The 13,081-nt window shown below is 44.5% G+C and overlaps 1 protein-coding gene across 2 annotated transcripts in view; it reads right to left on the reverse strand.

Moving 5' to 3' along the window:
* DISP3 (dispatched RND transporter family member 3) overlaps positions 1 to 13,081 on the reverse strand; it is a 104,494-nt gene that overhangs the window by 88,261 nt on the left and 3,152 nt on the right. Inside the window, exon 1 of one of the 2 annotated variants that reach the window (XM_085309209.1) lies at positions 7,193 to 7,208. The exons of the other annotated variant lie outside the window; for it this stretch is intronic. The gene's annotated coding sequence lies outside the window, so the exon portion shown is untranslated. Of the gene's footprint in view, positions 1 to 7,192; positions 7,209 to 13,081 lie in introns of those variants that run through there. 2 annotated transcript variants of the gene reach the window in all.

The raw sequence follows: 13,081 nt of genomic DNA on the forward strand, positions 1-13,081 counted from the left end.
TTTTTTAATATTGGAAGTGATCCATTTTCACTGCTATGCCACAGGGCATCACCAGGAGACACCACTCAAAAACACGCTTTGGAGAGATCTGCTTGTCTGAATGTGCAAGAGTTAGATCGTGGAAGCTTGTTTATATGTCCACTGCATTGAAAGGCTTTTTGGATGTTGACAAAGTCACTGTAACACGTGTGACATCCAACTAAAGAAGCAAAATAAAACCACACAGTAGGACAGAGTGGTGCTGATGGAAAATTCCAGCATATCAACCAACATTTTTGGCTATAGCATGTCTTGCAACTGCAGCAAGTTAACTATTATGTGTCCAACATTCCCAAACTTCTGTTATGAGTACACATCACCACTTGCACACATATGGGCAGCCTTATGTAGCATTATGACTGAGAATATCTCTCTACATGCACAAGAGCATGACATCCTACATCAGCTTTGTGTACACCGGTATGTACTAAAAGACAAACATGTATGAATGCACGTATGCCTGCCAGTGTATACGTACATATGCAAGTGCAGTCATCAGGGTACAGACACGGTGCTCAAGAAAGGAGATTAAGTTCCTTTCAAAGGTGCAGTCACTTACCAATTATAMTTACTCTGCACTGTTTTCTCCACAAAATGATTTAGCATCTCCAAGTTTACCTCCCAACCACACTGATGCCTTTATTTCTTATGAAATAACAGCTTTGTAAGTGTGACCGCTGCTGGTAGAGGCTCCTGCTGTAGGAGCCAGGTAATGAGCACTGGGAGCATGCTTACGCTTTCAAAGCTCCAGGCAGCTTCATTAGGCAAACAATGGTCACAAGTCCAGAGCTGTACAAAGAGGCAAGGGGTGTGATGTAGACGAGCTGTAGTCTGAGACTGAAGGTAACAGTTTTTCATCACATTATACTACATGTGGCCCTCTGGGAGAGGCCAGCTGTCCAAGGAGATGTGATAAAAAGCTCTCCAAGAATGCTGGATTTGTCCAAAGAACAGACATTTGAGATCACTGCCCCAAGAAAAGCCCGTGACAAAACCCTCAGGACTCCTTTGCTTTCAGACTCCATTGCAGAAGCTCTGAAAGAAGTCTAGTTCACCGTGTCTAGTTTCTCATGCAGTTTCATACACTAGAGATAAGCAACCATCAAATGCTCCTGTAAGGGACAATTGATGTCTTTTCATCAGCAGCAGCACACAGCCCTCTCTAGAGGGCATCTCATCCAAGAGCTATGCCGCCTATTTATTGAGGATATCCCCCGAAATCTCCAGTTTATGCTATACAATTGCCCAGCCCAGCAGTTCCAAAATTTAATTCTGCACTTAGCATGGAAATCTCTCACAATCCAAACAGCCACCAAGAGAAAAAAAAAGATTTACTTCCTGCTTGTCTTTCCTGAAGTCTTTTCCCAGTGGGATTAAATGATGGTAAATATGAGAGGCACAGCAAATGCTGTTCCTCTTCCTGCTGCTGTCAGTATGATCATCTCCCTGAGTCCTGGGGGTTAAGAGCCTAGTTAAAAGAATGTTCAATTTGCAGAGCTGGATTTGAAGAGAAATACTGAAATCTGGCGGTTGGAGGGAGGGAGAGAGGGAGGGAGGGAAGAAGTTCTAATGACACCAAGAGGAAATATTTTCACACTAAATTTCTCACCCCTCTCCCATGGATTCCAGTGAAATTTGTGATGTACCACAGAGGGTCACAATAAAGACAGACCATCCCGTCCCAATCTCTTGAACATCTCTTCAGCTCTCAGTGCTGCAAATTGGGGGAACCTTGCTTGTCCTTCCTTCCCTCCCTCCCGTCTCTCTCCACCGCAGTGCTTTTCTGGGTAAACCCAAGGGAAATAATTCTGGAAAAGAGGCTAGAAATTTAATCAAAAGCTGCATCAACAAGCAATCTGTTTCACTGGGAGGCAGGATGAGACTTGGATGAGAATGGAGGCAGGGAGCTAAGGGACAGGCAGCACTGAGGGGAGTGCTCAGGATTCACATACAAGCCTCGGCCTTACACACACACAGCTTCTTTCTAAGTGTCAAGGGCCTGCTCTTAGGTGAGTGAATTGAGCTCTTGGCATCACAACACACAAATACTAAGAGTTCTTAGGTTCCTTCAGTGCCTGTAAGGAAGGAATATTCATTTCTCTGTAGCATTCAGTGGCATCTCTATCCATAGAGCCTGAGAGAAGACAAGGCATAAAGGAACAAGGTCAACTACAGCGATGGTGAGCACACTGTGTTCATCCCCTGGAGAGCTTGCCTTGGACAGGAACAGATCACCACCAGGTTACCCTGGCCATAGTGCCCCACTCAGGCAGCAGCCTGACTGACCAAATATAGATGGACAAGACTCAGGTGCCTGGTAAAACTACTCCAAGTGGAAAGTAAGGGCAGAAACTCAGCCGAGTCTTAGCTGAGAGCAAGGATCTCACTCACCCTGCTGAGCTGTTGTAATAACCTCACCCCTAAACACATGGCTGAACAGCAGAAAGCCTTCCCATTGCATCCCTGACTCCAACTCAAACACAAGCATCTCCATGAAATTCCTTCCAGATTACCAGGAACTCATCTCCAGCCTCATTTTCCTTTTCCTCTTTTTCTCCCTGATTGTGAGGCCTTACCCATATGACAACTTCATTATAGGTGACCTTCAACACTAGCTTCATTGAAGAAGTGATTTAGAACTAAATTACTGATCTATTTCTTTCATCTCCTCCCTCTTCCTGAGGGCAGCAATAGCAGACAAGAGAGGCCCTCAGAAATACAGTGCAATTTGAACACATTATAGAGGGAGAGACAAAGCAAAAAACTTACCACGACAGTCCAATATGAAAGGTCAAACTGTTCCTGGAGTAACGCCAAAACAATTGCACAGTTTATTTTACAGATATAGATGACTGATTATGCTAGCTAGGAAACAACACTTAAGAAATTGGTGATTCTACTGAGAACAGATGGGGACTGCTGGAAAATACAGGGTGCAGGTGGCTACTAGGCAGATAGGATCATTCTGGAACGCAGGCAAAGCAGAAGGGAAATGGCAATATGGACCTTGTGATGAGCTAGGTTAAATCCCATTGGAACCAGTGAGTATAGCAGCTGTCTGATTCAGGGGACAGTTTTATTTCTCTTTTTTTGGTAGAAGCCGAAGCAATAGAGGTCACTGTCCAAAACACAGACATAGGTTGAGCCCAAGCTATGCCACAGAGCTGTGAGCTTAACTGAAGACTAGTGGTGGAGAGGAATTTCTGCATGTGTGTGAAATAGGGAGAGCAAACAGAGAAAGAGCAAAGAGAAGATGAAGAAGAAAAATGACCAGAGCTGGAGCAGAAAAAAAAAAAAAAAAAAAAAAAAAAAGGGAAAAAAAAAAAAAAAAAAAAAAAAAAAAAAAAAAACAGAGAGAGAGAAATGATATTGGAAAAAAGGGTGATTACAGAGTCCTCCCCAGGCTGAGTGGCACTAATAGCCAGAGAGAGTTAGAAGCTGAGTAAGAGGGGAAGCAGAATTAGGGGAGTCCCTGCTATCACTGGGGAAACTCTTTTTAACTATTACAGCATAACACTGACAGGGTACACAGGCAGCAGGCCCTTAAATGAGTGTCCAAATCAGATATCTGAACAAACAAACCCCTTCATGATGCTCTGATTCTCTTTTCAGTAGCAACGTTCCTGAGCAAGATGTTCCTTAATGTTCCTGAGCAAGAGACAAGCACTTTTAAAGGAGCACTGCTGAGATTTTGGTTGCCAAGGTACAGAACTACTGACTTTCTCGGATGCTCAGTCACATTGGCAAGGGAGCAGCAGTCAGTGAGCTCAGGAATAGCTTTGAGGTTTGCAGAACTGAATTCTCAGTCTCAGGACTTACACTGCCTCAAATGATCTCCTGTATGACAAACACATTTAAAAGAATCTATGTGATTCTTAATCCACCTAGGCTTAGGAAGAGAAAATACAGATACATGGAACCACTCAGGGAACGAAGATGGGAGCAGCTTGTTTTGCACAACCTTTGCAGCACAATGACTTATCAACTGAGAAGGATTTCCTTTACAATCAAAAAACATAGGAAGAAGGCCAAGCCTGTGAGCAAAGTAATAACAGAAGAGTCCAGTAATGAGAGGTTCGTGTAGAAGGTGATTGGGTGATCCATGTGGTAAAGAGCAGTAAGAAGTGGCTACAGGGAAATAGCAGAAAGTGATTACGTGCTGACACTGAGGCGCTATTTTCAGCTGACATTTATCTCTGCCTTGGAAATCCCAGCTGGAGAGAAAAGATGACAACAAACAGGATAAATTTATACTGACCACCTTATGCAAATCTAACCTTTCTGCACCTGCAAGGTGGGGAACATTTATTTACTCTCTCGCTACCTGGCTAAACTGGGAGAAGCAGCAAATCCAAACAGAATATGGAGAAGGTCAAGGAAATATGGCTCATGACTGTAATATCAGGAACTGTTACAGGCATTACAATTTCAGTATGGCAGTCGAGAGGAATATATTCCACGCAAATGAAATGGCAGAAGCACACCATGCATGTGCCAGCATATTGCTCATACAGAACCTAAGCAAATCCTTTCAACTCAAGTAGCAAGAGTGATTCATTTTGGATCAGGCAGATCAAAGTTCAGTGTCCTTTGTCGCAATGACATTTCAGGATGCAAAGATGTGAAGCCAAGCAGTAACTGTGAGATGCCCCAGTTTGCTTGTGAATTTGTCACAATTTTAAATAGAAAGATAGCACTTACATACACACTATCAGATTAACCGGATCACATGTTCAAGCTTTCACTGCAACTGTGAAAGAGAGGAATTGATTTCTGAACAAAACAAAATATAGAATCATAGAACCAGTAAGGTTGGAAGGGACCTCTGGAGATCATCTAGTCCAACCTCCCCGCTCAGCAGGGTCACCTAGAGCATGTTAGACAGGGTTGCATCCAGGCAGGCCTTGAATAGCTCCAGAGAAGGAGACTCCACAACCTCTCTGGGCAACCTGTTCCAGTGCTCTGTCACTCTCAGTGAAGAAATTCCCCTCACGTTCAGGTGGAACTTCCTGTGGTTCAATTTCTGCCTGTTGCCTCTTGTCCTGTCACATGGGGCAACTGAAAAGAGTTTGTCCCCGTCTCCTTGACACCCTCCCTTCAGATACTYATACACATTGATAAGATCTCCCCTCAGTCTTCTCTTCCCCAGGCTGAAGAGGCCCAGCTCTTGCAGCCGTTCCTCATAGGGCAGGTGCTCCAGCCCTCTGATCATCTTCATAGCCCTGTGCTGGACTCTCTCCAGTAGCTCCACATCTCTCTTGTACTGGGGAGCCCAGAACTGGACAYAGTACTTGAGATGAGGCCTCACCAGGGCTGAGTAGAGGGGMAGGATCACCTCCCTCGACCTGCTGGCAACAGTCTTCCTAATGCACCCCAGRAGACCATTGGCTTTCTTGGCCACAAGGGCACATTGCTGGCTCACGGTCAACTTGTCATCCACCAGCACTCCCAGGTCCTTCTCTGCAGAGCTGCTCTCCAGAAGGTCAGCCCCCAGCTTGTACTGGTGCCTAGGGTTACTTCTACCTTGGTGCAGGACTCTGCACTTGCCCTTGTTGAACTTCATGAGGTTCTTCCCCGCCAAGCTCTCCAGCCTGTCCAGGTCTCTCTGAATGGCAGCACAGTCCTGTGGTGTATCAGCCGCTCCTCCCAGCTTGGTATCATCAGCAAACTTGCTGAGGAGGCACTCTGTCCCCTCATCCAGGTCATTGATGAAAAAGTTGAACAGGATGGGACCCAGTACTGAGCCCTGGGGGACGCCACTAGCTACAGATCTCCAACTAGACTCCACGCCACTGATGACAACCCTCTGAGCTCTGCCTTTCAGTCAGTACTTAATCCACCTCACTGTCCACTCGTCTAACCCACCTCCTCCACCTCAATTTTGCTTAGCCAGCAAGAACTGACAAGATCATAGCCTGAGGTGAACTGGCTGCAAGACATGCCGGGGCCATATGTCTGAACCCTGCACACCAGTGTTGCCCCTACCCTGCATTTCTATCTGCTGTTTTTGTGCAAGAAGAGAAAAAAGATGTATGAAGGGTCAGAGGACAAAAGACAAAGAAAGAAAAGATCAAAGAGATGATTCAAGGTAATTTTAAAGCAGTTAGCGAATTCAAGAGCTCAAGCTGATCTGAAGTCAGAGCAGTGAATTACCTGGATGGCAAAGGGGAACTGCCCAAGTTCTCCAGGACAGACCAGAGCTCAGACATATGACTTGTTCTCAGCAGAAAGTAAATTATTTTTTTTCTGTTATTGGATTTAAAGTGATGATAAATGAGTGGAAAGAAAATCAAAAAGAACTCCCCCTTCCAAAAAAAGAGAGAGAGAGAGAGAGACAGAGAGAGAGAGAGAGAGGAAATGTCCATTAAAACACAGAGTTTTCAATAACTGGTTCCTTAATCTTATGTTTGTGGAGAAGGGAGTATGACCTTAGGATTTACAAAGTCAGGGTTATATTCATGGATTTCTCAAGCTTTACCTCTGCAGTTTTTCAGGCTTCAATATCCCCACTGTTAAGACAGGGATAAAACAAATTAACTGTTCATGGGGAAGGAATGCTATACCTCATGCATGCTGAGATCATGAGACAGTACAGCTGTAGAAAAAGTACTAATTATTTAAAGATACATTTTCTCTTTTCTAAGAAACACCACTTGCCTGTGTTCTGAGGGGTGAGGTAAAATAGGTCCACACAAACCAGGCAATAACGGCCTTCTGACAATGACTAAAGAAGGCATCAGGAAAGATGTGAGACCTTCCAAAGTCTTCCTGATGGATCCAAGTTTAAATAGTTGGCTGCTCAGACATAAATGTTTCAGCTGACTATGCCAAGGACCTTTCAGACATCCTGCCGATCTTTTTATTGCATGGATATACGCTCATAGTTCTGAACTTCAGTATCTCTTCTGTCATGGTTTTTGTATATGTACATTTTTTTAAATGAAAATTGTAAGAGGAGCTCTGAGGAGACAGACAGATCTGAAGGACAAGCRGGTTGGCAAAGGCAGCTCCAGATGTTAATATAAGGGATTTCTAATGTTTTTGTACAGATCAGGATGCAGCAAGGAATCTACTGACTTTTTTCCCCATGGCACAGCACAAAATAAACTAGTATGCAATCCCCAAAGCACACATTGCATGTTGGATCCCCTACCTGCAACCCACTAGAATATCAGCGGATTCTTTTTCATATCCTTCCCCATCTTTGACAATGATAGAGGTACTCTCCTTCTCAGTAATTTCTGCCTCTCAGTACGATCCTTCAGGAAAAAGATCAGCATCAAATTGGTCATGTGGAGAAAGTGGATACAGAGCAATTTTCTTTGTATCAAGAGCATTTTTCTTCTTCCYTGTTAGCTGGAATGGGAATGCAGAAGCTAAAACTTTCAAACTTTTCAAAACTTTTCATAGAAACATTGTCAACATAAAATATACAGGTTAAAAAAAGGGAAAACAAAAAACCTGCATATTTTAACCTGAAAATCTCTGTTCTGGTAAATATAATCAGCTGATAATGACTCCAAATAACCAGACTGAGAATGATCAGGCTAGAGAATCATGAGAAGTCTCAATTATCAACACCCTTCAGGAAAGCTTTAATTAAATAAAGGCAATGGGAAAAAAATGCTTTTCAGCAAAATGCTAAAAACACTGAGAAAAGAGGCTCAGGTGAAATTCTTAATAGAAAGAGTAAACCTCAATAGAATATCTGTTCCATGGCAGATGTTCAATTCTGCTCCAGTGACTCAGGAGCCTCAGACATTTTTCTAAGCTGCTAGATGGCTTTCCAAAATTATTATATAAACTTTTCCTTCTTAAAGAAAGATTTTACTGTATATGAGGGGTTCAGGGAAAAAAATACTCAGAACTTCAGGCAGTTCTGACTGAGAAACCCAAAAGAAGGGCATTAGAATGTCAGGTAGCCTATTAGAAATTATCACTTGTCCTCATTTATAGCTTGGGAAGCAACAGGAAGGCAAACTGCAAAGCTTGATTCCCTACTCCTTCAGCACATAGGTACAGCTGTAGTTTAGGCACTTGCTTGTCAAGTTGTTTCAGCTGGAGTTACAGTCTTGTGCTGAGAATCATGGTAGCAATGGCCTCCTCAAGCTCTCTGTGAATAAGCTTTCTTTTTGGAGAGGTCAAGTTTCATAGGATGGGACTACCTAAGGGGAGAAAAGTTCTCTTATTTCAGTGAGGACACCACAAAGGAGTTAAAATTCTTCCATATCTGAAGATTCAGCTCAGCAGGGCCTAGGTGCACTAAAAGCCCCCTTGACAAACCCTTAGGAAGATCCTCAGAAACATTTGAGCCTGCTCCTGAACCCTGAGCAGGGAGATTCAGCCTTTTTTCCTGGGAGCAGTGCAGAAGTGCTACGTCTGCCCCCAGAGAGCTCCAGATGGTCCTGGAGCCCTGGTGGCAAACAGATATATATTTCATGCTGCACAACAGAACAGGACTCCCTAAGCACCCTCCAATTGCAGCAATGCCAGGCAGAGATACTTTATCAGGAAGACGATTTCCCTTTCTTTTTAAGTCATTTTAAGTGAATGAATAATTCATCCTGAATGACTTTGAGCTGAGATGACTCTCCATGTTACCACCTGATTATATGTTCCATAAAAAGAGATGACAGCAATTTATCTCTTCTCTTGCCGGGTGGGCTTGTGGGGGGATAAATATGCTGCCACCAAACTGGAGTGATGAATCATCCTYCAGAGCAACCAATGACACTTTTACTGATTTGGCATTTAGTGCTTCCCACTGGGAGCAGTAAGGATAGGGACATCAGTGTAACCCTTTAGGAAAGGACAGAAAAGCAGAGGCAGTGGAGGGCTCTGTTCATCCCCACAAGATTAATCATTGGTGAATAACTAGCAGAGACATCTGGGCAGAAGAGTCTATCTGCTGAAAGCAGTAGAGCCTGCGAAGACCAAGTGCCCAAATAGCTGTCTGGTGCTAAGGAAAGCAGCTCTTAAGTCTCTATCCTGTTTTATTATTGATTGAACAAAGAGGTTAGGCTGGAGGAGAGGAGCTCAGTTAGACATTTCCCAGAATCATGCTTCTTTCCCCTGGGGCACCTGTATAACAAGCTGCATAGCACACGCCAAGCTAAGACAGTTCAGCCGGGAGATAGGAGTGGGAAATCTCTGCTGGGAGTTAAAGCGCAGGCTTGCCTGAAGGCAAGACAGATCTGCAGGTGGATGCTGCTCTGGGTTAGGGGCAGCCTGCTCTGTTCCCTTACTCATGCCCAGTTAGGTCATCCCAGGCTTCTCCTAAGAGGAGATCATCAGCTGTGCCAACCCTGGGCATTTTGATGATCTGAAACTACCAAGCATGAATCAGTTATGCCAACTCTGAGAAGTGATGGCTTACTTTCCTGAACAACTTGATGCCCTGCTACTGCTGCAATCCCTTATGGTATATCTCTTATGTCTGTGAGTAATAGCTGCTGGCAAGCTTCACCAAGCCACAGGCAGCCAAGCACCCAATCATCTTGCCCACAGACAACATATCCTGGTTTCTTCCCTTTGCTGCCATCCCTCTGCATGTGCTCCCAGCCCTGCTCTCAAAAGCACAGATGCTTCTTGCCATGCCAGAAGTCTTCTGCAGCCCAGACAGATGCACCCACAAGCACGGGAGCAAATGAAACATTTCCTTGTGCCCATGCTGTGCTGTGCACATCCACAGCCCGAGTGTCTTCACCTGCACACTTTGTTCTGCTACCTCTGTCCTCCCCACTGCTCCCAGCCTGCAAGGGGCTGACACAGCATGTAAATGTGTTACAAAGACATATCCTCCCGCCCGCGTGCTAGCTGAGGGGAACATAAAACAAGCAGAGATTGCTGCTATTTTATTATTTATGAAGCTTTGGTTATTTCATGTATAAATAATCCATGACTGCAAAGTGTTGCTGGCACTCTAATTGAATATTCATGTGGTATTTTTGTTGAGAATTTTCACCACCATTTCAAACCCAGACACAAAACCAAAAATCATCATAATAAAAATTTCATTTGTCATTTCACAGTTTCAACCTCTGAGAAACAAAATCTCTCCCTCTCTCCTTGAGGGCTTGTTGGAGTGGGAGGTGAAACAAAATGGTGGGGTTAATCTGGGAGGCAGGTTCACACTGCATCAGGAAGAAGCAGGCTTGTCCTGCATACAGCTCTGCCTGCTGTCTCTTAGCATTGTCAGGATGCTTCATCTGTGGATGTTTGCTGTCTGCAAGGAGTACATGCAAATTGCCCCTCTCCCTCCTACAAACGTTTCTCTTTTCAGGTTTAATCATAGATAGAACCTTGTCAGAGAAGCACCTAAGTGGGATGGTTCAGCATGGCAAATGAAAGCATGTTGCTGCCACCCYGTGGAAAAGGGTGGTCCCCAATTGTAAGGGACCTCTTTGGAGTTCGCAAAGCTATAGCTGGTAAGGTGCTTAAGGAGATTTGTGAGGCTGTCATTCCCCTGATGAAACCAAGAGGTGTTAAACTGGGGCTTAAACCGAGAGGTCTTAAACTGCGCCTTTTGCATCCCAGGATAGTTTACTGTTTCTATGGAGTTAGAAGTAAAAAATGCAGCACACAACTCTTTCTACTGCCTCATAGTCTCATTGCCAGCATCCGCTAGCCACCATATCTGGCTGAATTCTAATCCTGCAAAAACAACACCAAGCAAACAGACCCTTTCCACATCTCAGATTCTCAGGTTGGAGAAGGAAACTTTCCCTAAAAATAGGGAGCACCAGTAGCATCTCTGAATGTTTCAGCCTCCTCATAGGCTTTGCTGCTTCCCAAAGGAGGCTGCCTGGAACTCCAGATGGGGCTACAAGCCACACTGGGAGCCTGTAGACTTTACAGAAGGGCAGCTTCACCAAGGAGCCTGTGAGTCACTGTAGGCACAGAGAGCGCTGCAAGGAGAGAGAGGGAACTTGTTTTGCTCAGGGGTCTGACAAATCAACTGGAATTTTTGCTGACTGAAAATCTCTTGAATAAATTCAAGCACCCAAGCAGCTGGTCCAATACAGAGATAGCGATGCATTTACTTACTTGCTGTTTGGTCCTGAGGTGTTTTTGCTTGCAATTTCAGAAAGTATATTCCCAAAAGCTRTGTTACCACATTAATGGCTGCAAAGTTTTTAAATGTTTTGCACTCATGCAGTACATTTCTTTGTATTTTTACTTTTCTAATGATGCCTGCAGTTTGTTGTGACTATGTGGCAAGCTYACAGAAAGCAAAGCCAGCTAACATGGCTTGGTTTGCCTTGCACTCTAGAAGGGCATGATAAGGTAGGAGATTGACAAAGAACCTCCTCACTCACCACAAGTTAAATCTCTGATGAGCATGAAGTCTGAATCAATAGCTTTGCTCCTGCTCCATATCACCCTAGCCAAACACTGATCAGCTCATTTGATCTAACAAGAGCTCAGCATAGATGAAACAAGGTACAATCTGCCTGAAACAGGGTAAACAGAAACTATCTGTCACTCAAAGTCCTGTGTCCTGTGCTGGGGAAATGGACTCAGCCTTGGAGAGGTCTGACAGGACAAGTGATGCTGTAGGCACAGATGTGTTGCTCTTTCAGAAAGCTCCTCTGTCATCTAATCGTGCCAAGACTCTGCCAGAAAACAAGAAAGCATAGGCTATTTTCYGGACATTGGGCTTGTGCCAAAACTACTCAAAAGCAGGGTCCAGACACAACGCAGACTTCAGAAATGAGCTCTACAGCAGACAAGGTCCCCATCATCATCTCAGTGCTGGCCATCATTTCTGGGAGCATCCATGGCACACAGCTGAAGTAGTGATGCTGTCTGAGTGTCTCTTCCACCTGCCATGTTGCCTTCCCACACTACAGCTCCATTTGCCTGCCTTGCTGAGATCCCCATCTTCTTGTCTCAAGGCTCTTTCTTCCCTGTGTCCTTCAGCTCCTTCCACTCTTTCCCCAAAACAGCAAAGAAGGACAAACAAAAGGAAAGCAGTACTATTGCAGCGCTTCCCTTCCTCCCCTTTCTATGCACATCTTCTGACCCTGCCCGTGAGGAGGCTCTGCAGTTGCATGCATAGGGCATCTCCTCTGCCTCTTTATCATCCAGTGTCCCAAGTCTTCCCTACAAGCTCTTTAGATCACAGCTCCTTCCCCTGCCAGTTCTGTGAAGCACTGTGTATACGTATAGAAAAASGAAAAAGCAATAAGAGAGATGACACATTCCTAACCTCTCTAACCCAGCCTCCTCAAACCCAAAGAGGGGCTGATGAGAGCCTGGTAGTCAGATCTAAGATCTTCATCCACCCCACCCTGTCACTGTCTGCATGTCCCTATGTCACATCAGCACAACACAGATGGGGCCAGAGCTCTCAGAGCACTTCACCTTCTGGAGTGATTTTTGGGCTTTGTCAGTCCAGCAGACTGAAACACAGAGACAGCCGGAGCGTGCCACAAAGAGAGCAGCAATCCATCACCACTGGGAGGGAGTCCCCCAGGAATCCATCAAGAGCTTCATCATGGTGACATCTTTGCAGAGGCAGAAAGAGAAACAAAAGAAAAAAATGGAAAGAGAGAGAGCAAGCCAAGATGGAAAATCTACTTGGGATTTCTCAGACCTTTAGAGTCACAGAAGTAAAATAAGATGACAGACACTGAAAAATATTTTTGGTGATTGTAATGACTCAGGTGGACCTGCTTTAAAGCCACAAATTACAATGCCTCATACAGCAGAGCAAGGCTCTCGCTCAGCCATACCAACAGCAATCAGAAATGTCTTTCCGTTTTGCCAGCTACAGAGCTTTCTGGTGGATATTAATCAATCTCAGGTATGACAACTGGATGATTTTGATAGCAAGGGCATTTACTGTTAAGAAGCTGCTAATGACAGAAGAAATCAGCCCAAGCTGCATTTATTATAGGCTTTCCACTACAGAGAAGAAAGATGATGCCCTATACTTGAAGAACCATAAAGCGAGTTGCAGCATTTCACTATACAGCACTGGAGTTCATATTTTAACTTAACTCTGACTCCTCAGCTGGAGCAAAGCTGCTCCCCCAAT

The sequence above is a fragment of the Rhea americana genome, unplaced genomic scaffold (assembly GCF_003343005.1).
Source record: "Rhea americana isolate MKP2758 unplaced genomic scaffold, rheAme1 scaffold_293, whole genome shotgun sequence".
Taxonomy (NCBI): Eukaryota; Metazoa; Chordata; class Aves; order Rheiformes; family Rheidae; genus Rhea; species Rhea americana.